We start from the raw sequence: 18,021 nt of genomic DNA on the forward strand, positions 1-18,021 counted from the left end.
ACAAGTGCTGTGTCAAGGATCAATACACAAGCTTATATTTTTTCTGTGAAATCTCAGCTTGACTGCAACCTAAAGCTGAGTCCTTCCTCCAACTTGTTCATGAAACTGAGCAATTTACAACAGAAAGCAGTTTAATTGGACTTACAGTTCCATGTGGCTTGGGAAGCCTCACAATCGTGGCAGAAGGCAAGGAGTAACAATTCACATCTTATGTGGATGGAGGCAGGAAGAGAGACAACTTGTTCAAGGGAACTCCTCTTTCTAAAACCATCAGATCTCATGAGACTTATTCACTAACATGAGAACAGCATGGACTTGACCCATGACTCAATTACCTTCTACTGGTTCACTCTCACAATATGTAGGAATTCAAGATGAGATTTGGGAGGGGATACCACCAAACCATATGAATGAGTCATTACTCTCATTTTCCTACATAAAAAAAAAAAAGATTCATTGATCAAATTACATAATAAAGATCACAAAGCCACTATCAGAATCAAAATTGTTATCCAACTACTTCTGACTCTAACTTGAAAATTGAAAGTCTACTAATCCAGAAATGTGCTTGAAATCTTAATGATATCCATTTCTTTTAAAACCATGGAAGATTTTGGAAAATCTATCAGGAAAACCCAGTTCAGTTTAGATTATTGACCAAATACTAAATATTTATTGACTTTACAAGTGTAAATTTATCTTCAGTACATTAGCAATTATTCAAGATGAGGGTGAACTTCTCTCCCCTTGTCCCTGGCATATGGTAAAAAGCAAACCAACAAACCAAAGACCTCTTCTACTGTTTTAAGCGTATGAGGTTTGGTTTAGCACAGTAAGATGTACAAATAGATTCCACCCAATGAAGAAACCCAGTGGTGAAATTCTGCTAAAAACAACAGAAATTCTATGATAGAAAGATGCACAGGATGCTATTGGAACGAAAAGGTGAGGCATCCAAATAAACCCTGGAAAATTAGAGACCTTGTAGTGTGGTGAAGTAATATTTGAGTACTCAAGTTGACCAAGAATCACACAATATGCAGAAAAACTAATATCACAATGTGTTTTATTTACCATTGATTCTCTCAGTACTTAGAAAAAGTGTCTGTCTCAAAATTAGTGCTCAATAAACATTTTCAGAATGTATGATACAAAGTACATATATCGTTAAATAGTTATTTATTTGATCTGGGAGCACTGTACATACTTATGCTTCTGTCACGCTCCCTTGTACCACCTATTAAAGAAATGTTGTAAGTATCTGAGTACACTAAAAATTAAAAATAAAAATAAAATTTAGGGACAAGTGCCTGGAACTTTCAGAGTAGAGTGCAGGGACACCTAGCATACTGTGAAGGGTCCAGGAAAAGTAGCCAGAAAGTTCCTTTGTTCACTTATTTGTTCTGCAAACATTTAGTGAAAGTCTACTGCATGCCAGGAATTAGAGCACATAGGATAAATACACTATGATGTCTTAACTCCAGTTAGGTCTGATGGATACTGGTCTTTCAGTGTGAATGGCCTTTCTTCATCTTCAGGGCTTTTCAAAGGCACCACGTTATCACTGTAGATGGAAAAGTTTTGTTGTTGTGCAGAGCAGTCCAATGCAATGAGCAACTGCCTCATACTTAGCAAATGGCAATAGCGTTTCCCACTCATTGGGCTAGCTAAAAATGAATATGGACTTTGAGATGCCTTCTTTGTGAGACTGATCTCATTCTGGTTGACAATCACATTTGGCAAGCATAAAACCTATACCTTGGTTTAATTTAAGATTTAAGCATCAGTGATACAAGAGAAGCAAGGAGGGTGTGGGAAGGTATATCAATAAACACGGTTGTTGCTGCTGTTCCTACTGAAAGTCAGCGCATGCCAGCTCATCCCAAAACCAGAATACACAAAAAGTGTTGCACTTTAGAAAATGACATGTGATTCAGCTCATTTGAAGCCTAGTTTTCAATGACAGCAAGGGCCAGAGGAATGATGAGTGGTGAAGAATCAAGAATTTCACAATGCATACGTATATATACATATATATATATACACTCATATATTTATTCATATTCTATATATGCTATACATATGTGTATTATTCTGTGTGATTGTGGCAAGTACCATTTATATACTTAATATAGATGTGATGAGTGGGGTGAAGAACAGAGTAATAGAAGACAGAGCCTGTGGTATAACCTTCCTTTGTTCCCAGAACTTCATGACCCAGGTATATAGTAGGTATTAAGACAGTACATTCAATTGAATGTGTTCATGTCTTTATTAGGAGCAGTTCAGACCTTCAAATTCAGAATTCTTTATTTATGATTCAACCATAGCGGGTGCTGCAGCCAAGGCAGTGTCTATGTTGATGTCTGCACACACTGTTATCATCCACTTTATCTGTGATCCGGGGGCTATCAGTTCATCTACTAAATAAATATCACTTTATGTGTCAGGCAATAATATAAAATAATCACCAAATTTAAGGACAGTTGAAACGACAGCATCTATATGCCTTGCCTTTATTTTGGAATTATTAGCTTTCAAATATAATTTTTTTTCTCTATTCAGTAATGATCATTTTAAAAATTGGACCTGTCAGTTAACAGAAGAGCCAAAAATGCAAGTGTATTTGGAGGATTAATACTGTGGCTTATAGAGAGGTTGGCTGAGGAGACTGTCAGTCATCTATTGAAATGAAAGCTGTCACAGAAAAAGTGATGCTACTTCTATGAAATTTGATTTTCTGCTATTCTATGAATGGTAAAATTAGCAGATAGAGGAAGGTGCCATTTATTTACATTTATTCAGAGTATTATTTGTAGAAATATGAGTATGAATTCAGAGGAAAATTATGGAACAAGATTACTCTTACGTTTTGCAGATGTAGTTTATGGCAGCGTGTGAGTTTCAAGGAAATATTTTTAATTATATCATTGTTTCTAAGCATTTGTGTTTATAAATGAATACATGGAAGATATATTTTGTTTCTTAATTTATGGACTATCTTCTGATTTACCTTCATTTTAAATAACTGTTTCAATCTTAACCTGAGGATTCTAGCCCGGCTGAAATTATTACTTGTTTTATTTTTATTTTCTTTGAGACAGAGTCTCACTCTGTTACCCAGGCTGGAGTACAGTGGTGTGATCTCAGCTCACTGCAATCTCTGCCTCCCAAGTTCAAGCGATTCTCCTACCTCAGCTCCCCAGTAGCTGGAATTGCAGGCATGTGCTACCACGCCAGGCTAATTTTTCTAATTTTAATAGAGCTGGAGTTTTGTCATGTTGATCTGACGGGTCTCAAACTCCTGACCTCAGGTGATCCACCCGCCTTGGCCTCCCAAAGTGCTAGGATTACAGACATAAGCCACTGCAACTGGCCACCCACCTGAAATTATATCTACTCCATCGGGCTAATATTATATCCACTGGCCAAGAATACACATCAGTTTTTACTTTCCTGGACAATTATTTTTTTTCTCTTTAATTTGGTAATATTTTAGCATGTGGACCTGTCTCCTGATCACATACCAGAAGTTTTGACAGTACAGATAATTATATATATTAACATCTAAAATATGCACTGATCTTCTACCTAACCATAACAAAATCTGCTTTTTAGACTGTATATTTATTAATTATAATGTTTTATTATCTTCCAATAAAAGTATTAAGATAATGCATGACCTGTTTATTTTAATTAATTTTTCTTCAGTAAAAATATTGGTTTAATAATGATGGATCCATAGAAAAAAATAACAGCCTTCTGTTGTTAGATCTGTTATATTGAACCTTATAGATGTTATTAACATAATCAATTAGAGGCCTCAGTTAAAATAAATAAATAAATACATGTAAAAGATTGAAAATTTACTTAGATGTGCTTCATGCTGATTTTCTCCTCACTAACAACTGGAATACATACTGTTAGAGTAAACAATAAAATTTTGTAATCACAGTAAATTGATTGATTCACTTCAGCACAAATTTTATTCCAAATAGACATTAGATGATACAATCAGATTAAATTTTAGCTACTAATGGACCATTGTGGGGCCATTTATTGCTACAAATCTGTGTGGATGCAACTTTGAAGCGTACAGAGTAGTAATTTAAAAATCCCTCCAGATTACAATTTCCAAAGTACTAATAATCTGCTTTTCAGGTCTAGCACAGTTTCAAGCAGGTTGGCTGTATCTCATTATAGTCACTGTAGATAGAAATGCGCTATGGAGTTGTTGATGATCAAAATACAACTTCCTAAATCTTTACTTCCATCATGTGAAGGAAAATTGACATTCACCAAATACAAGCCTTCCATGTGAGCAGTACATAACAAGACCCCTGTACTTTATTATTTTTTTGTCAGACCTAGGTGCTCTGTAGGATCTGGTCAAGTAACCCCCACCCAAAAAATGTATATGAGGAAATAATATGATGCTAATGAGTATAATTTCACTTATAACATTTGCCTTCTTACACATTTACATTTTTAAGGCTTTTTATTTTGTTTTTTATTTTTGCACTTTTTGTGTAGACAATTTCTGGATTTATCAGCTAGGAAAAAGAAATGGATATTTTTAATGTCTGGCATTCATCAAAGTTCCTGCCTAGCTTGGTTTCTTTAGCTGCTTAATTCACTCTGGGGAGCAGTTTCTATAGTTAATCAATCATTCATCTATCTATGTATTTCTTGAGTGGCTGTCATCTAAACACCTAAGAAATCAGACCCAGGGAAAACAAAACAATGAAATAAACTCATCACTTCTCTTTGAAGATCTAGCAATTTTTAAAAAGGAAGACTTTCCTAAATATTAAAATAAACCATATTCAAGACTGTTTGTGTGTGTGCATAGGGTGGATGAATCTGTGCTAGAGATTAAAGAAAATATAAGAGATGTACAAATAGCTATGTGTAGCTAATTTGCTATGCTTTATTTTCACTCTGAAGGTCTTCCGTTGACAGAAACATTACCTGAATTAAACTTTATTTTTTAATCAGAAAAAAAAAAAAACAGACTATTTGCTATAGTTTATCAGTGATACTTCATTTCTGTTCCTTGCTGTGAAACACCAAGCAGAGGCATGAAGGTTCATCATGGCCATAAATTTGCAGAGGGTGCGATGTGATTAGGATGATAAAATGCTGTCCTTATTTGGTTTAAGAAACTTACTTCATTATGCAGGAAAAAAATATATTTAGAAGAATATGTAAAATGGTCAGTTGTTTTTCTGATAGGTTATGGTAGTGGGATTTTCTTTATAAAAGAAAATAAGAAATAGGTTAATGTTTTGAAAATGACAATGGTTTTAGTGCAATTCTTTTTTTGATCCTCATCTAATTAGCTGATTTCATTTTAAAACATCTTTGTTATAATGGCCTCATTTTTCAATGAGGTAATTAAGTGTAATGATATTTAGTGCCCTTTGAAATACTGCAATTTTAGGATGTATAAATCCTATTCAAGAAAATCGTAAGTGAGAGCGTTTGTATGTGAGGAGGTTGGTTTGTGGAGTGATACCCACATTAGAACTTTAATACATATTAGTATGTTAGTTGCAGTTATTTTAATAGATAACTTTTCATGATCAAAATGAGTAATTCTTAAACTAAATACTCATCAGTGGTAGGCTGGATAAAGAAAATGTGGTACATATGCACCATGGAATACTATACAGCCATAAAAAAACAATATTATGTCCTTTGGAACAACATGAATGGAGCCAGAGGACATCGTCATAAGTGAACAAACACATTAACAGAAGAACGAATAACACCCTTTCTCACTTATAAGCGAAAGCTAAACAGTGAGAACACATGAACATAGAGGGGAACAATGGACACAGGATTGCCTGAGGATGGAGGGTAGTGGAAGGGAGAGAATTAAAAAACTACCTATCAGGTACTATTATTATTGCCTGAGTAACAAAATTATCTGCATACCAAACCCCCAAGACAAGCAGTTTACCTGTATAACAAACCTACACATATACTCCTGAACCTAAATTAAATAATGTTTTTTTAAAAAACAAAATGAGTGATTCTGTGTAACTGAATAAGAGGCAAGGAAGTGTTCATGCTTATAATTGCCTATAACCTGGATATTTCCCAGAGTAGACATCTCTAGCATAGCATCCTCACATGCTCTTACATGGTGCTTCCAGGAAGTAGTGGGTTTCAGAAGGAGTTCAGAAGAAGCAACAAGGTTAAAGAAGATTCCCCCAACTTACAAACCATTTAGAGAGAGTCCTAAAAAAAGAAATTTTGTATCCTGATTTATTATCTATGGTATTATGATATTTAGAGAGCCAAGGAAGAAGGTATCAAAAAGCACCTGGAAATCCAACCTCATAATTGAGAAGAGGATATTAATATAAATATAAGCTCTTACTTACATTTTCATAAATTTTCTCCAGCTACCTAGACTCATGGTTACTTATTTATTTTATGGCATTTTTCAAATTATTTAAAATAAAAAACAAGCATTCTTGAAACAAAGTTAATTTAACATGTGAATATTGAAATATTAAGTGTGTGTTGCCTTTTAATAATAGTATTTTCTGCTGTAAGAAAACTCTGAGACCTCACCAGTTTCAAAGTTATTGAATATTCTCTTATATGTTCTGACCATTGGAAGTTCCACAGATAACATTAGTGCCTCTAGCACACAGGTCACCCTAGATTGTGGAGGTGGTTAGAAAATTCCCTGCATGGAATACTTGAGGGCCCCCAAAAGAAGGACTAAGCAATGTTATCTTATGTCTTATGTAGACCATCCAGAAGTGGACTCTCAGAAAAGGATCCTCCCACAAGTGATTCATTGAGGAACTTTTCACAGGAGAAACTCTTAAAGGAGAGAAAAAGTAGGTCAGGGAAGAGAAAGAAGTCACACCAGTGTGTAGGTCAGTTGACATGCTGCAGACATAGCTTCAGCCTTCTTATAGATTGAATATTTGTGTCCTCCTGCCAAATTTATATGTGGAAATTATAACCCCTAAGTTGATGATATTAGGAGGTGAGGCCTTTTGCATGTGATTTGGTCATCAATGATGGAGGCCTCATGAATGGGATTAGTGCCTTTATAAAATACATCTCAGAGAGCTCCATCTTCCCCTCCACCATGTGAAAACACAGGAAGAAGATGGTTGTCTATTAACCAGGATGTGGGTACTCACCAAACATCAAATTTATTACAACTCCCCAGCCTCTAGGACTGTGAGAAATAAATGTTTCTTTTATAAACCATCCTATATGTGATGTTTTGTTATGACAGCCTGAATGGCCTACAACAAGCCTCTTCCCATAAGTTAGCTATGGCACATGTTATCAAACATGACTTATGGTTTCTAGGCTTTCTTTCATACCGTTCAGCAGGTAGTCATTGGCTAAAATACGCTGCACGGGACACATACTGTTAATGACTTCTAGCTCCCTACATACACTGGCAAAGAGGCTTCTGGAGCTCAAAGCCTTCCTTTAAGAAGAGCTGCAGGTATAGACTGTATTAGTCAGAGATCTCCAGAGAAACCGAACCATTAGGGTGTTGTTTAATTTGTTCTCATGCTGCTAATAAAGGCATACCCGAGGCAGAGTAACTTATTAAAAACAAAAAAAGGAGGCTTAATGAACTCACAGTTCCACATGGCGGGGGTGGCCTCGCCTCACAATCATGGCAGAAGGTAAAGGAGGAGCAAAGGCATGTCTTACAAGGTGTCAGGAAAGAGGGTGTGTGCGGGGAAACTGCCCTTTTATAATACTGTCAGTTCTTTTGAGTCTTATTCCATATCACAAGAGCAGCATGATAAAAACCTGCTCCCATGATTCAATTACCTCTGACCAGGTCCCTCCCACACACATAGGGATTATGAGGGCTATAATTCAAGATGAGGTTTTGGTGGGGACACAGCAAAGCCATATCATTCCACCTCATGTCTTTACATTTCCAAACCAATCATGCCTTCCCAACAGGCCCCCAAAGTCTTGACTTATTTCAACATTAACTCAAAAGCCTGCAGTCCAATGTTTCATCAGAGACAAGGCAAGTTCCTTCTGCCCATGAGCCTGTAAAATCAACAGCAAGTTAGTTACTTCCTAGATACAATGGGGTACAGCTATTGAGTACATACACTCAATCCAAATGAGAGAAATTGGCCAAAACAAAGGGGCCACAGGTCTCATGCAAGTCCAAAATCCAGTGGGGTGGTCAAATCTTAAAGCTCCCAAAAGATCTCGTTTGACTCCATGTCTTGCATCCAGGTCACACCGAACCAAGAGGTAGCTTCCCATGATCTTGGGCAGCTCCGCCTTTGTGGCTTTGCAGTGCACAGCCCCTCTCCTGGAGGCTTTCACAGGCTGGATTTGACTCTCTGAGGCTTTCCGGGAGCACAGTGCAAGCTGTCAGTGTATCTACCATGCTGGGGTGTGGAGGACAGCGGTCCTCTTTTCATAGCTGCACTTGGCAGTGCCCCAGTGGGGACTCTTTGTGGGGGCTCCCAGCACAAATTTCTCTTCTGCACTGCCCTTGCATAAGTTCTCTATGAGTACACTTCTGCCAGGACATCCAGGCATTTCCATATATCCTCTGAAATCTAGCTGGAGGTTCCCAAACTTCAATTCTTGACTTCTGTGACCCACAGGCACAATACCACATATAAACCACAAAGATTTGGAGCTTGCACTCTCTGAAGCAATGGCCTGAGCAGTACGTACCCATTTTAGTCACAGCTGGGATACAAGGCACCAACTCCCAAGACTGCACAAAGCAACAAGGCCCTGGGCCCCGCCCATGAAACCATTCTTTCCTCCTATGCCTCCTGGCTTGTTATGGGAGGGGCTGCTGTGAAGCCCTCTGACATGGCCTGGAGACTTTTTCACTATTGTCTTGGCAATTAACTTTTGGGTCCTCATTACTTATGCAATTTTCTGCAGCTGGCTTGAATTTCTGCTCAGAAAATGGCTTTCTATTTTCCATTACATCACCAGACTGAAAATTTTCTGAACTTCTATGCTCTGCATCTCTTTTAAACATAAGATCCAATTCCAAACCTTACCTCTGTAAATAAATAAAACTGAATAATTTTAAGAACACCCACACATCTTGAATGCTTTGCTGCAGAGAAATTTATTCCATCAGACATCCTAAATCGTCTCTCAAGTTCAAAGTTTCACTGATCTCTAGGGCAGGATCCACATTGCCAGTTTCATTGCTAAAGCATAGCAAGAATCACCTTTGCTCCAGTCTCCAATAAGTTCCTCATTTCCATCTGAGACCACCTCAGCCTGTGATTTTTGCTTCAAAACCATTCAATAAATCTTTAGGCAGCTCCAAACTTTTTCACATCTTCCTGTCTTCTTCTGAGCCCTCCAAACTCTGCCTGTTACCAAGTTCCAAAGTTGCAACCATATTTTCAGGTATTCTTATAGCAGCATCCTCTCTACCAGTACCATTTTACTGTATTAGTCTGCTCTCACACAGCTAATAAAGACAAACCTGAGACTGGGTAATGTATAAAGAAAAAGAGGCTTAATGAACTCACAGTTCCACATGGCTAGGGAAGGCCTCATAATCATGGCAGAAGGCAAAAGAGGAGCAAAGTCATGTCTTACATGGTGGCAGGCAAGAGAGCTTATGCAGGGGAACTGCTCTTTTATGAAACCATCAGTTCTCATGACACTTATTCACTATCACAAGAAAAGCATGGGAAAAACCCACCCCCATTATTCATTTATCTTCCACTGGGTCCCTCCTATGTCACATCTACGATAAGATATAAGATATCTAAAGTGTCATAAGGTAAGAAATATATAAGATATCATATATCTAACATGAGATTTATTACAAGGAATAAGTTTGCAGGATTGTGGAGGATTAGAAGTCCTGCAATGTGTCATCTGCAAGCTGGATATTCAAAAATGTCAGTGGTGTAAGTTCTATTCTCAATCTGAAGACCTGAGACTTAGAAGTGCCAATGGTATATGCCCTACTTTAAGAGCAGGGGAAGAACTGTATCCAACTCAAAGAGGCAAAGAGAGAATTCAACATTTGTCAGCAATTTCTTCTACTCAGATCTTCAACAGGTTGGATATTGTCTACCCATATTGAGGAGGGGAATGTGCTTTACTCAGCCCACCAATTCAAATGTGAATTTCTTTTGGAAAGTCCCTCACAGACACATTCAGAAGTAATGGTTAATTAGATATCTTGGCATTCCATGGCCCAGGCAAACTAACAAGTTAATCAAGGATGCAAGACATTAAAAGGATGTGGAGAAATAGGAACACTTTTACACTGTTGATGGGAGTGTAAATTAGTTCAACCATTGTGGAAGACAGTGTGACAATTCCTTAGGGGCCTAGAAATAGAAATACCATTTGACCCCACAATCCCATTACTGGGGATATACCCAAAGAGTTATAAATTATTCTATTATAAAGACACATGCACACGTATGTTCATTGTGGCACTGTTTATAATAGCAAAGACTTGGAACCAACCCAAATGTCCATCAATGATAGACTGGATAAAGAAAATGTGGCACATATACACCATGGAATACTATGCAACCATAAAAAATGATGAGTTCATGTCCTTCACAGGGACATGGATGAATCTGGAAACCATCATTCTCAGCAAACTGAAAGAAGAACAGAAAACCAAACACTGCATGTTCTCACTCATAGGCAGGCGTTGAACAATGAGAACACATGGACACAGGGAGGGGAGCATCACACACTGTGGTCAGTAGCGGGGGTCTAGGGGAGGGACATCAGGGGGTGAGGAGGGTGGGGAGGGATAACATGGTGAGAAATACCAGATATATATAGGTGATGGGGGGATGAGGGCAGCAAACCACCTTGCCATGTATGTACCTATGCAACAATCCTGCATGATCTGCACATGTACCCCAGAACCTAAAGTGCAATTAAAAAAAAAAGAAAAGAAGTGTGTATGTTGTCTGTGTTTTTGTGAGCCCTTGTACAAGAGACTGAGGACCATTCAGGAAAACCAGACAGCAAAGAAATGATGGCTATTAGTGCTAGTAAACAACTAAAAAATTTAAACTTTCCAAGACACATTAATTAGCAAAATAATTACGATGATGACATTTATATTATACTTTGTACTTTCAAAGCACTCTTCTTCGATTACTAATTGATCTCTTAGCCCAATGTTATGAAATAGATAAATAAGCTATTATTCTTCTTTCATAACACATAAGAAGACTGAACACAAAATAAATAAATAAAAAGTTGTGTGAACACCCTCGCAGAGTGAATAGTGGAGCCAGAACTTGTCTTGTCCCTAAACAAATGCTTTCTGTACCACTCACTGCACTTTTTCTCTTTTTATTTTTTCCACATTTTTGTTCCTGATTTCCTCTTTCTTCCTACATCTTTTAAATAAAATAATTTATAATTCCTCATTTAGTGTTTGAGAATAAATCTTGGTAAGATATATTTGCAGTGGTCAAATTAATTTAAAATAAATTACTTTAAAAACAAATCTCTGGCCCATGAACATAAGACAATTTTCAGCACGAATTTTGAGGCGACCACTTAGAAACGGATATTTGGAAGGGTACTAGTGATAGCATCTTCATTAGGGATGTGCTGGAGGGAACTGCAAACCTGTTTCGCAACCTGCCATTCATGCTTTGCCTTTAAGATGTTCTCATGGCTGAAGAGCCATTAATTTAACTGTTATAAAATAATTAAATTATTTAAAAGTTGTGCTGTTCAACCATATGCAAGCACATCTATGAAGAAGCTTCTTGATGGCTTCCTTCTGTTTATTTTTGACCAGCTTTTTGTTGTGTCAACCTGCCCATCGGACCCAAGCTGAATACCTTATTAGTAGTATACGCAGATAATTAGGACCCCGTTGCTGGTTTGTCACATTAGCCAGTAGGGATGGAAACTGTAGGCATGATATGACATTATTCATAAAAGAACACATGCATTTGAGGGCAGGAAAGCTTGTATCAGATAAAAGAAACCGGGAAAAGTTCGCTTAGAGTGAGGTTTTATGCATATCTGGTTAAGAGTCCGGCAGCACTTACTGTTTACTGCAGCAGCTCTGTCAGAGGCTAAAATTACTTTTCCTGTCTTGTTATCATCTCCCCTGTTGTCTTTGGGAAGCTCTTGAGACTCATTCCTAAATAGGGTCTGAAGTTTAAAGTTCTTTCAGTTGTCATCCCTTGTTGCTATATAGGAGCCCTGCTAAAGTGGCAGTAAGGTGCAGGGTTGGAGACCATTCTCTAGTCCTATAATTAGCTCTGAATCTTTTGGTAAGCCTGTGTTCAAGGGCTGTGATTTCTGCAAGCGCTTCTTAGACTCCCCTCTACTCCTCTTTACAGGAGACGAGAAGGCCAAAGAGAGCTGGAGTTGAGTATTTCTCTTCTCTCAGGCAAGTTAGGCCTGTGTTAGGCTCTGAAAAAAGGGCTTCCCTGGAAGGCAGGGCTTTGTTAAGGAGAAAGGAAGTCTCTGGGTATATTTCAAAATTGCTTTTCTTTTCCTGTTGCTGTTGCTGGAAGCAGGAAAGGATTTTTCCCTTCCCTTTCTGTTGCCAGAAGCAGGAAAGGATTTTTTTCGGATTCTCACTCTGATCACCTGGTAGGGCTGCTGGAGGTAAAACTCCCTATACTTGGGCAGAGAGATCCACTAAGGCTGCCCTCCAGGAGTTTTAATCTCTTTAACACGCTCATCTTTAGCAAGTGGCCACCTAATCTTCGTGTCCTCAGCATGCTCCAGGTAGGATGTGATTCCATTTCATCTGTCTGTCTCTCCAGATTCTGGAGCGGTGGTTTGCTCTATAATCTTCCTTCTCTAATGACTGTAAGTGAGGACTGTGTTAAGGAAAACTGAGTCCACAAGGGGCATGGTTTCAAAAGCAAGAATTTTCCAGCACCACGCCTCCATCCACATCCCTATCCGGGAATGTAAAGTTCATTGTCTGACTTTCCTGCCCGTGGGATTGGTAGAAATTACAGGTGTGCCTCTTTGTTTAAAAAGCCTGTGAAAAGCTCTGGGAAGAGGGGGTTCTAGTTGCTGACCTGGCAGCCAATCCAGTATCAAAGTCAAAGATCAATCACTCCAGCTGAACTCTGAAAGAACTCCTCTCATTGGAGGAGAACATAAATGGGGCGGGAATAACTCCAGGTTTAAAATATCCCTTCCCCTTACCTGTGAGGATTCCTCCCTTGGATCCCTTCTAATGGTGGTCGCCTCCCACAGCAGCAACAGCGTGGGAGATCTCTCTCTCCTCTTTCTTTCTTTCTCTCTCTCTCTCCCTCCCTAATAAATCGCTCTCTGCTAAACTCTTTGGGTCCATGATATTTATTCCAACAGTAAGCTCAACCGTGCCTCCAGGTCCCCTTCTCCCATTGCTGGGGCAAGAGAGGCCAAGGACCTGGGTACATTGGGACAGTGTGGGAGCTGAGCCCCTGCACCCTGGCCCCCGTTACATAAGAAGAGTTGTTTATTTTCAGTTTTCTTGCTTTGGGGATGAGAGTGATGTCTTCCAAGTTCTTCACATTCAGGCCAGAAAATACAATGGACAGTTTCCTGTTAATATTTTACCTTTGTCTAGGGTGTTCTTCAGTCTCAGTGAGATATGTGTACGTGTGCAATTGATTTTATTTATTTGGCCTGGGATAATTTTAATATTAATCTTTCTTAAATTTGGAAATATCCTGTGTCTTAACTTCTTATTTTATTTTGTTCTACTTATTCACTCTTCTAGAACACTAATTGTGTTAGCCTTGCTGATTCCGTGTTTTATGTTAGCCCTTTGTCTTATAATTTCCATCTCTTTGTCTGTTGCAATAATATCTTGAATCAATTAGTCAATTCTTAAAATTCTTACTTCACCTGAGTGTAATCAGCTGTATCTCATTTAAAGTGACTTGTATATAATTGCTAACTTTTCTTTTATAATTTTTGTAGTTGATTCATTTTCAGTTAAACTTTCTTTATCATGACATCCATTTTTTATCATAAGAGATGCTATTTTTTTAACCTATTTAATCATTTCAATCAATGATTTTCTGGGCTTTTCCTGATAATTTTATTATTTGTCATTCTTGGTGCACTAATTATATTGTTTATTATGCCCACTGATCTTTCAAATAGAATTTTATTTATATTTATAATTGTATTTCTATTGTAAGCTTATCTTCACTGAAGTTTTATCTTTCTTTGCATCTTGCAAGGCCGGGAGTATAAAAAGTTTATTATAAAGTAGTTTGAAGTTTATTCCTACTCAAGCCTCCAAAAGTTTTAATGACCCAGGATCAGATTTCATTTAACTTTGAGGCTTGGGAATCATGCATAATAAATTTATTTTAAAATTGAGTTACAAACCTTAATAAAGAAATGCTTGAGGGCCGGGCGTGGTGGCTCAGCCTGTAATCCCAGCACTTTGGGAGGCCGAGGCGGGTGGATCACGAGGTCAAGAGATCGAGACCATCCTGGTCAACATGGTGAAACCCTGTCTCTACTAAAAATACAAAACATTAGCTAGGCATGGTGACTCGTGCCTGTAGTCCCAGCTACTCAGGAGGCTGAGGCAGGAGAACTGCCTGAACCCAGGAGGTGGAGGTTGCCGTTAGCTGAGATCGCGCCATTGCACTCCAGCCTGGGTAACAAGAGCGAAACTCCGTCTCAAAAAAAAAAAAAAGAAATGCTTGAGCTCTCAGTTTTTGATTAGTAGCATTTTATTTTGCTACACTAAACTCTAGAAAAATGTCAATATATCTCATTTCTGTAGCACTGAGTTGAAACGTTTCTATCCTACTTTTTGAGAGCTGAATAGACTTTTGAAACTCCAGATTCTAAGAAGATACCTGAGGTGTAACCTCCCCATATCAGGGAACCCCCTGTAGAGTCTCTTGACCTGACATTTGGACTCATCTCTTTCTCTGGCACTAATATGCAGTCTGAGAACACAGTGGGCCTGGACAAGAACATGTGGCACCCACTTCTTTAGATATTAGTTTCCTGCCTATCTTTCAAGCTCAGCAATGTAATATTTTTCATTAAAATTTATTCAGCATTTCAATGTGATGAAGTGGAACAACAGCTGTGTGCACTCAGTCTGTCATGTGGCCCAAGACGTGACTCAATTTTATACACTATGTCAATGAGACCATGTCTCCAAAAAGCCATTCTTTTAATTCTGTGAGGTTGTTGTTCTTAGCAAAGAGTCATGGCGAAGTAGAAAGAGCAAAGCCTCTGAAGTAAAGCAATTCTGGTTAAATTCTCAGTTATGAATTTGTGACCTTAGGGAAACAATTTAAACCTTCTGAGTTTGATTAAAATGGCAACATGGAATACTACATTTATTTTATGGTGTCTGTAATCATCTAAAAGAAACAAGGGAAACGCTGGATTCCTAGCATTGATTAAACAAAGACAGAAGTATCCATGAAACATATATAATGGACCAGTTAGCTAATTTTGGTACACTGTGCAAAATGAAAATGTGAGACTCCTTATTGAAAATTATTAAGAGTTTAAGGAAAGTGATGGCAAAAAATTAGACCAAGCATCAGACCCTTCCAATTTTGGGGCCCCGTATTCCTCCTGCACGAGGATGATGCCCATGAAAACACATGTAATAAAATATGTGAAGAGCTTCCAAATTTAGTGTTAAACAAGGGACAGAAAAACTCTGTGAGAAGAACCCACAGCATAAGATCACAGGTGAAGTTGACAGATCACAGATTTCTAAAGTAAATGACACATTCTGAGTGGTAGAGGGGAATACTAGCAAATTCACAGGGAAATTCTTCCAAGGAGTATCTTATCATGGTGAAAAGCACACGGACCTCAGACTTAGACAGATTAGGTTTGCATCTCAGCCCTACCCCTACCAGTTATATGAACTTGGTCACATTACATAACCACTCTTTTCTTTAGTTTTCACTATTTGTAAAATAAAGAAAATCACATAACTTTTCTCATAATGATGCTAGGATGATTAGATGAAAGGCCTTAGAAGAGTGAGAGGCACATATGAAAGATTTAGCAATTTTTTTTCTGGCAGAGATAATTATAACACTGTTTAATTTACTGGAAGATATAGAAAAAAAAGAAATCTTCCAAGAGGCTTTGTGAAAATCTAAAAAAACCATAAATAGAACCATACTTTTTACTGAAATATATTCCAAATACATAGAATGGCTATGTGTAAAAAAATTATAAGACATTTTAGATAGAAACAATCTGAGTTATTATTTTTTATAAATGTAGCATTTAGAAGACCTTTCTAAGTGGGCCATAAAACCTGTCAATGAAGACAACAAAATATACCATACAATTTTTTAAATTTGTGTGCATGGTACAATCACCACAAAAATATCAAACAGATATAGATCAAACAGGCTAAGAATGCTGGCAAAGTTTTACAAAGAACAAAATTGATATAATAAAAATAATATATCCTTAAAGAAATCATTACTTACTTAAATAATAATATTGATATTCTTTCAGGGTATGAGCCCCATGCTAATTTTCTTATTGTATACTTTATATTTTTGCATATTTTATATTGGATGCAAAATAAAATTACAAATACTGTTTTTCCTGTTACTTGCACAAAAAAGTGTTGAATACAATATGTAGACAAGAATAAAAGGAAACAGGAATTCATAAATATGCTTTAAAAAGCGTAAGTGTAAATTGAGATAAATTTTGAAACTGCTATCAGAATTTAAGACACTGTTTAACAATTCAACTATATTTTCTACATACATATTATAAAATTTGCAATGTCTTATAAACAAATGTTCTTTTAGCAGTTTCTGTTCTAGCTAAAGATGAAAATTCCTTAAATTTCCATCAGTATAGGTCTGATTTAAAAAATTATTGTTTCATATTATGGAATATTAGTTATTAAAAGAAATGTGGTATTTATTTTAGCCATTGTGGAAAGCAAACAAGATGAAAAAGGTTAATCTATCTCTGTTATTATTTAATATTTGATTGAAACTATTAGACAATACAATTAGACCAGAGACAACAATTAGACAATAAAATGTGAAAAGAAGAAATAGGATGATTTCTATTTGCAAATGATATCAATGATGAAATAAATAATTTAACATAAGTTACAATTAACCTATACAATTAATAGCATTCATGTAAATAACTGCTTAAAATAAAATAAAACTTTAAGTCATATTTAAAATAGCTACATAAAAATATATTACTGAGGGATGAATTAAATGAGAAGTTTGGGGAAAACTAAAAAACATTACTTATCAAAAGACACAAAATGAGACTTGAACAAATGGAAAGATATTATTTTAGCCTTTGATGTAATAAGTGAATATAAATATGCCATTTTTCTCAAAATTTGAAAAATATTTTTAATAAGGCTTTTGTTTGTTTCTGGAGACAGGTTGATTCTACTGCTCATTTGGAAGAAAAAAGCATTTAAATATAACTTGCAAAACCCTGAAAATAGAATGGATCTGCCAAGCAGTAAATAAATAAGCTTGTTACCGAACTTCTAAAATTACCCTGGTTGGTACTGACACATAGAAAGAGAGAAAAAATTGACTGCTGAAACAAAATAGGAAATCTAGAATTAGAAAGCAAAATCTTCAAAGTACTGGAGTAAAGAAGGACATTTAGTAAAGAGTAATATTTACTGAAAAGTTTGGGTAACCTTTTTTTAAAAAAGTAATATTGAATCCATACCTCACATCATACACCATAATAAAGTCCAAATACGGGAGATATGGGCTGGGCGCCATGGCTCATGCCTGTAATCTCAGCACTTTGGGAGGCTGAGGCAGGCAGTTAATTTGAGGTCACGAGTTAAAGACCAGCCTGACCAACAAGGTGAAACCTTGTCTCTACTAAAAATACAAAAATTAGCAGGATGCAGTGGTGTGTGCCTGTAGTCTCAGATACTCAGGAGGCTGAGACAAAAGAAACGCTTGAACCCAGGAGCTGGAGTTTGCAGCGAGCTGAGATCACGCCACTGCACTTCAGCCTGGGGAACAGAGTGAGACTCCA

The sequence above is a fragment of the Cebus imitator genome, unplaced genomic scaffold, assembly GCF_001604975.1.
Source record: "Cebus imitator isolate Cc_AM_T3 unplaced genomic scaffold, Cebus_imitator-1.0 Scaffold167, whole genome shotgun sequence".
Classification (NCBI taxonomy): domain Eukaryota; kingdom Metazoa; phylum Chordata; class Mammalia; order Primates; family Cebidae; genus Cebus; species Cebus imitator.